Source organism: Nelumbo nucifera, chromosome 2, assembly GCF_055504915.1.
Source record: "Nelumbo nucifera cultivar China Antique chromosome 2, China Antique-T2T, whole genome shotgun sequence".
NCBI lineage: Eukaryota > Viridiplantae > Streptophyta > Magnoliopsida > Proteales > Nelumbonaceae > Nelumbo > Nelumbo nucifera.
In genome coordinates, this window is record NC_142650.1 from 18757426 (window position 1) to 18765452 (window position 8027).

Sequence of the window (8027 nt, forward strand, 5' to 3'; positions counted from 1 at the left end):
GCCCTAATCCGCGCTATTTGAGGGATAAGAAAGAAGAGAGGGATGTAGAAGACCAAGGGTGGATAAGCTGTGGTTCAAACAGTAACTTTGAGGAGGAGAGTTCAGACGAAAAGAGTTCAAGTTTTGGAAGCTTGGAAGATGAAGGATCTCAAGAGGATCATAACAGGGAGTCCCTAAACTTGGACTGCCTATTCCATGGAGATTTGGTGGGAGAACAAGAAGGGAACGAGGAGGCAGAGATGCACAACACAGAGGCTAAAAACAGAGAGACTCACAATCAAAGAGGTGGGGGGCAATTCTGGTGCCCAAAATTGGAAAAGCCTCCCTTAAGCACTAGTGCTGTATAGAAAACCGAGGTGTTAGCTTACGTTAACCCAAAACTGAGCAAGAATACATCACAGAATGGTAAACAATCGTGTAAGGGGAGCAGTCATTGTGAAAACAGAATGACGGGGAATATTTCCCTCCAAAACGAGGAGACAGAAAACTCCAATTTTGACACACAAGGCTTGACAACCATCTGTCCGCCTACAATCCCAATTCCCTTTGCCCAGCCGAACCCTGCTAACCCTGCTAACCCTGTTCATTTAGCTTTTGCTATTGATGCGGCTTCTGTTTCTCTTGTTCCAGATTCCATTCCCAATCCAGTCTCAGAAGCCCTTGAGAAGGAGGCCACACTGAGTCCCCAAGGAAAGAAGGGGGAGAGGTGAGGATGGAGGGAACTTTAAGGGAAGAAAGAATATGGGGAATCATTGAGAGCATAATGGGTGAAATCGAGAAAAATGAGCTACAAAGGAGAGTTACAAATGGTTCTGAGCTGGTGTGCAATGAGGAGGAGGTTAGAATGGAGGAGAGGACTAGTTATGAAGAGAACAGAAATGAAAAAGGGAAGGAGACTAGGAAGGATGATTCGATAGCTGAATTTGTTGGAAAGCTGGGGTGTAAGCTGAAGAATCTAAATGATCTAAAAGCTTTCCTAATAAAAAGAAAGGAGGAGAGCAAGATTAAGAAAAGAAAATTGAGTGAAGTGGAGAGATTGAAGAGAGATATCAAGGGGGATAATAAGTTTGGGGTGAGAGGGGATAGAAGGAAAGGATTCAAATAGATATCTGGTGGTTTTTTAGGGTTAAATTCTAAAGATGAGATGAGAATTCTAAGCTGGAATGTGAGTGTTTGCTGGAAAACAACAATCGAAGAAGAAGAAGAAGAAGAAGAAGAAGAAGAAGAAGAAGAAGAAGAGAAGAAGATTTGAGAATGGCGGCTTACTCACTTGAGTCGGCCCTACAATCTTATATAGATGTTTACAAAGTAATGTTACATGAACGGACTAGAATGCCCCTGATTAATGATGGGACACCTAGACAAATAAAAAATTAAGCAAGTTTAGGCCCAATAACTAAGAACTTAAGACACAAATATGACTAACATAAACACTAAACCAGCCGAACCAACACTCCCCCTCAAGCTAAGCATGGATGTCAGTCATGTTTAGCTTGCCATCTAAGTCTAAGAATTTCGTTGAAGCTAGTCCTTTTGTTAGCAAATCTGCAATTTGCATCTCGGAAGGAGTATAAGGAATGCAGAGTTCCCTTGAGACTATCCTTTTTCTAACGAAGTGTCGGTCAATCTCAATATGCTTCGTCCTATCATGTTGCACTGGGTTATTTGCAATGTTGATGACAGCCTTGTTGTCACAGTACAGCCTGAGAGGACACTCGACCTTTATCCCGAGCTCACCAAGAAGGGTCCTAAGCCACAATAGATCAGCAACATCATGAGCCATAGCTCGATATTTAGCCTCTGCACTTGATCTAGCAACCACATTCTGCTTTTTAGTTTGTCATGTAACCAAATTCCCTCCAACGAACGTGCAATACCCAGAAGTAGACTTCTTGTCTCCAACAGAACTAGCCCAATCTACATCAGTATACGCTTCAATTTCAATTTTATTGTGTTTTTTGAACAGAATTCCTTTTCTTGCGGCTGCTCTCATATGAGGAATCTTTGGAGAGTGCATGAATTGGCTGACAACATGTATAGCATAAGCAATATCTGGTCGAGTGAGACAGATATATCAACTTCCCTACCAGTTTTTGGTATCTCTCTTTATCAAGGTAGTCCTCTCCTACTGATTTCTGTAGACCATGGTTCTGTTCTATTGGAGTATTTGTTGGTCTACTCCTCATCATACCTCTCCTCTAGAAGATCAAGGACATACTTCCGTTGACATATATAGATGCCCTCTTGTGACCTAGCAACTTCAATTCCAAGGAAGTATCTCAGATGGCCCAAGTCTTTGATCTCAAACTCAGAAGCCAATAACTCCTTCGATCTTTTTATCTCTTCTAGATCATTCCCTGTAATCACCATATCATCCACATAGACGATGAGTGTCGTAAGTCCGCTATCCTGTTTCCTTATGAACAAGGTATGATCTGCACCACTTTGAGTGTATCCCACTCTCTTCATGGCCCCACAGAGCTTCTCAAACCAAGCCCGAGGAGACTGCTTAAGACCATATAATACTTTCCTCAGTTTACACACTTTCCCATCAAGGCCATAACCCAAGGACCCGGATGTGGTGGAATTAGCAGTCTGTCCCATGGGAGGAGGTGTAACTGTAGATGTGTTCTTCGAGCTATCACCATTGTGACTAGTAACAAGGTTCCCACTTGTTGTTTGATTCCTCTGGGGCTTCTCGTCTTTCCTTAACGCAGCTGGTTTCAGATGAGGATAAAGAACCCAACAAGTCTCTTTTACATGCCTTTCACCTCCGCAATGAGTGCACTTAAGATGCCTCTTGTCTGAATGCTTGCTCCCTTTTTGGTTTGAAGAAATCAGGGCTGAATGTTCAACAAGCTGTATTTGAGTGTCAACTTGCATCTCTTTCCTCCTAATCTCTTCATTCTTTACTAGATAGTAGACATGGTATAAATCTGGCATTTCATCCCTTCCCAAAATTTGAGACCTTATGCTCTCATACATTGGGTCTAAACTAGCCAAGAACTTAAAGGCTCTACCCTCTTCAATTTGTTTATCATGCCTCTCCTTGTCTTTTACATTCTCCCAGCCAAAAATAAGATGATGATCAAGTTCTTCCCATAGTCCTTCTAGGGTTGCAAAATACGTTGCAACTGTCATATCTCCTTGTCTCAATGCAGCAATGTCTTGGTTTAGCCTATAAATTCTTGCATTCTTCTTTCTCTGTCCATAAGTTTTAGACACTTTCTCCCAAATCTTAGCAGCAGTGGGAAAGTGTTGAACAGTCCTGGCCACTCTTGGAGTCATCGAAGCAAGCAGCCAGGACATAACAGTAGCATTTTCCTTACGCCATATTGCGTACTCCACACTACCCACTTCAGGTTCCTTCTTCTGTCCATCTAAATAACCCGTAAGTTCCCGGGAAGTAATGAAGAGCATGGCTGAAACAGACCATTCTTTGAAGTTATATTCATCCAACAATACACTGGTGATCTGCAAGCTGTGCAGATTTGGGTTTTCCGGATTAGAAGACCTCCCACCAGTTTTATTATCCCTAGAAGACACTTCTCCCGATATTGAAGACATCTCCTTCCTCTTACAGTGATCACAATTGAAAACTCAGTACAAAGAACACGATTTTAGACTTACCAAAGTTGTTACAAGTCTGAGAACCCCTCGTAACAGGTTTGGAACCAAGAACAATCCACCTCTGTACTGTGCTGAACTCTTCTGGACTAGGTTGGGCTTTGACTTTTGCTGTCGTAGACTGTGACCACCCTTACGATCTGTACTAGGACTGTCTCATTCAGTCCTTCCACCTAGATCTGTTCCACACAGATCTCTCTTAGTAGCTGAATGGCTACTACCTGCTGCAGGGTGTCTAGTAGGGCATAAGCTTCTGGAACAAACTCCCCTTGGGCCCTACAACCAAGGGAAACCCTAGATACAGACCTTGTTGTGTTCTACGGTCAGCCCTAGGGTTTCTTCACAGCGGCCAAGATAGGAGAGAGAGAGAGAGAAAAAAAGGAATAGAGAAGAGGAGAAAAGAGGCAGTTGTAACCAGACAGACGGATTAGTGCTCTGATACCATGTTTGCTGGAAAGCAACAGCCAAAGAAGAAGAAGAAGAAGAAGAAGGAGAGAAGAAGATTTGAGAATGGCGGCTTACTCACTTCAGCCGGCCCTACAATCTTATATAGATGTTTACAAAGTAATGTTACATGAATGGACTAGAATGCCCCTGATTAGTGATGGGACACCTAGACAAATAAAAATTTAAGCAAGTTTAGGCCCAATAACTAAGAACTTAAGACACAAATATGACTAACATAAACACTAAATCAGCCGAACCAACAGTGAGGGGATTGGGTAATGCAAGGAAGAGAGCAACTATCAAAGAGTAATTAGGAAGTTCAATCCGGATGTGGTGTTAATCTAGGAGTCCAAGAGAATGGACTTTAATAGTAGATGGGCAAGAAGTGTCTGGAGTTCTAAAGGGATAAAGTGGGTGGCTACTCCATCTTGGGGAGCCTCCAGTGGGATCATAACATTGTGGAAGGAAGATGTGGTGGTAGGTTTGGAAGAATTGATAGGGGATCATTCAATTTCTATGAAATTCAGGCAGGTGGAAGATGGTTTTGAATGGGTACTAACAAATGTATATGGCCCCAATGACTAGGAAGAGGAAGAGGTTATGGGAAGAATTGAGTGATATTAGGGGCTTATGAGAAGGACCTTGGTGTGGGGGTGGGACTTTAATGTAGTAAGATTCACAAAGGAAACCAACAATCCCAGACAAAGAGTGACAACTAGCATGAGAAATTTCAATCAATTTGTGGATACTTTTGAGCTTAAGCAGTTCCCGATCCAAAGCAATATCTACACTTGGTCCAACCTTCAATCTAACCCAATCTGCTCTAAGTTAGATAGATTCTTGTTCTCAACAGATTAGGAAGGAACATTGGGGGAACCTAAATTCTAGAGCACTCCCTAGACTCACTTCAGACCATTGGCCTATAGTGTTGTGTAAGGAGGACTTAAGAGGAGGTGGACCTGCTCCCTTTAGGTTTGAGAATATGTGGTTGATCCATCCGGGATTCATAGAGAAGATCAAAGAATGGTGGGAACAACACAATCCGTCAGTTGAATGGGAGGGGATGAGATTCAACAAAAAGATTCAATTCCTAAAATCTCAAATAAAGGAGTGGAACCATCTGGAATTTGGAAGAGTGGAGGAAAGAAAGAAGATTTTAATGGAGCAAATTGAGGAACTGGACTTGAAGGAGGAAAGGGGTTCTTTTGGAGAAGAAGACAGAGAATTGAGATAGAGGGTTAGAAAGCAGTTGGAGGATCTCTTATTGCAGGAAGTGATAAGTTGGAGACAAAAGTCTAGATGTAAATGGTTAAAGGAGGGAGACAGAAACATTAGATTTTTTCACTTTGTGGTAAACACTAGAAGAAGGAAGAATATCATTTCTAAGCTAGAAGTTGATGGAGTTGTTATTTCCCAACCAGCAGAAATAGCAGAGGCTTTTGCAACCCATTTTAAATCAATTTTTGGAAGGCCTCTAAATGAGAGGATTTGGGTGGAGGGGCTGGAATGGCCAACTCTTAGTTTAGAAACCCGAGTGGGATTAGAGAAAATCTTTGACTTAGAGGAGATAAAGGAAGCAGTATTTTCAATGGATAGAATGAAAGCTCCAGGCCCAGATGGATTTGCAATGGCATTTTATCAGAATTGTTGGGATATTGTGAAGAAGGACCTAGTGTTGGTTTTTGAGGAGTTCCACAGGAGGGGAATCATTAATCCGGGGTTAAACTCCACATTCATTGCATTGGTCTCTAAGAAGAAAGAGGCATCACATCCAAGGGATTTCAGGCCGATTAGTTTGGTGAATAGTTTGTACAAGATAGTTGCAAAAGTCTTGTCTCTAAGAATTAAGAAAGTTCTTCCAGCCATTATCACACCTAATCAAGGAGCAATACAGCTGTGGGACTACAGCAATGAGAAAGAAAAAATTTAATTGGCTGTGTAAGGACTTAGAGGTGCAATACAGCTGGGTGAAGAGAAGTGCTAACTCAATGGCTGATGGGTTAGCTAAACAAGGGGTGGCTAAGGACTCTTTGTTTTGGGCACATTTTTAGTATTTTGTTGCCATTTTGATGTTGGGGAGTTAAGATAGTTTACCTCCACATTTTCTGTAATTAATTTTCACAAGTATTATTCATTAATAAAGATTTCTGTTATTGATAAAAAAAAAAGAAAGTTATAGGTTAATTCACTACAATCAGCATGATGCTGATTCAGACAAATAGTGAGAATGACACTACAATCAGCTGGTTGCCTGAAATTCTTGGGCCCACTGTGCCCCATTTAACCAAAATCTGTTATCCCTGTTTTCTGTATCTAAGTATTCATTGGAAGCTGCTATTCAACCTATAGACAAATGCATTTTCTCTGATGTAGTGTCTAAGAGCCCAAGGTAATTTAGTTCCATACAAGAACCAATCATCGCCTCTCTAAAATCCTCTTCAATGTTTGGATTGGACTACCTTGACAGGGAAATTATTTTTTCACTCCTTGTAGAATGTAATTCCCCAAGTGGCCCCGATAGCTCAATATAACGGTGCTGAATAACTCCCCTCACCTCAAAAGGTTATGGGTTCCATTGTTTTGCTTAAAGTGTCTAGTGATGGTCAAATTGTATTCTGTAGAGCATAGTTGTCAAGGCAACGCCTAGGTGACAAGGCTCCCTTGAAGGCTCGCCTCGCCCAATCGCCAAGCAGTTTTGTGCACTGTGTTATAAAATACTTTTATATTTTTAATTTTTTGACGTTATAATTATAAAATAGATATTATTAAACTAAAATATTAATTTTATGTGTTTATATACTAATTTCTTTTTATTATTTTCTTATTTGTTAGGGTTTAATCAACACAAACATTGCTAACTGTTGTATCAAACCCATGGTTCAAAGTATCAATACACCTCTGTATCGGCAGAGGTGTATCGGTACTTGTACCAATACCCCTATTGTTTTATTTCTTTGTTTTTCAATTTCATTTTTAAATATATATATATGTATATATTTTTTAAAAAACAGGTCCCCAAAAACACCTGTTCGGGACTCCAAAGATGTAATACAATACGCCCAATACGGGGCATATGGTATTGAAAATTTGATCCTTGATTGAACCCTCAAGGATTTCAAAACCTGAACCAATAAGCAAGGGAAGAACTTAAAATTTTGTCTAATCAACACATTGTCTTCTTCCACCTTTTCTTTTCCTCTTTTCCTATAACGAAAGTAGGGGTTCAGCCCTTATATTTTTTGAATTTTCTTCCCTTTTTTCTTTTTCTTCTCAAAATGTTGATTTTATAGACTTAAACATGAAATTTATACTTCTCTTATGAAAATTATGGATAATTATTAAGGAAAGATGGTTATGGAACCTAGGGAACCACCCTAGGATATATGGTTTTACTTATAAAAAAATCCATCGCCTAGGCGACAAGGCACCCCCCTGTTGCCTAGCCTCACCTTGGTGCCTTGAAAACTATGCTGTGGAGGTCATGTCTAGGCGCGCAAGTTGACATTGCATAATTCACAATGAGATCTGTCTGCTTCTATGGTTTACATTTTAATTTTAATGCCCTTTAATTACGTTATAACACAGATTTGTTTTGTTGCCAGCCAATATAGATCACCCCAAGGAAAGAGCAAAGCGCGTTGAGCATGAGGAGAGATCAAGAAGCCCTTGTTACAGCAGGAATCCTAAAACAAAGAAGAGGACTCCACCCAAAAGTAGGAAGCGCAGTGCAACACCTGATAACATTAGTCCATGGGAAAGATTGAACCCACCACCAAGGGATTGTGCTTGTGGAATTAGAATATGCTCGTTAAGATGTGATATTTAAGCATGTCGATGATTTGTGCGTGCGTGGCATAGTAATTGACAAAAGTTGGTGACGTGTACAGCTTGGTACAATGTCCTGTGGCAATTGAATTATAAAAGATGGATACCACCACCAAGGGTAAATCTAA

General features: G+C 40.7%; 1 protein-coding gene across 11 annotated transcripts in view; it reads left to right on the forward strand.

Moving 5' to 3' along the window:
• ATH9 (ABC2 homolog 9) overlaps positions 1 to 8027 on the forward strand; it is a 39018-nt gene extending 30991 nt beyond the window's left edge. For all 11 annotated transcript variants that reach the window (XR_016082684.1, XR_016082683.1, XR_016082682.1 and 8 more), the window contains one exon: positions 7677 to 8027. The gene's annotated coding sequence lies outside the window, so the exon portion shown is untranslated. The remainder of the gene's footprint in view (positions 1 to 7676) is intronic.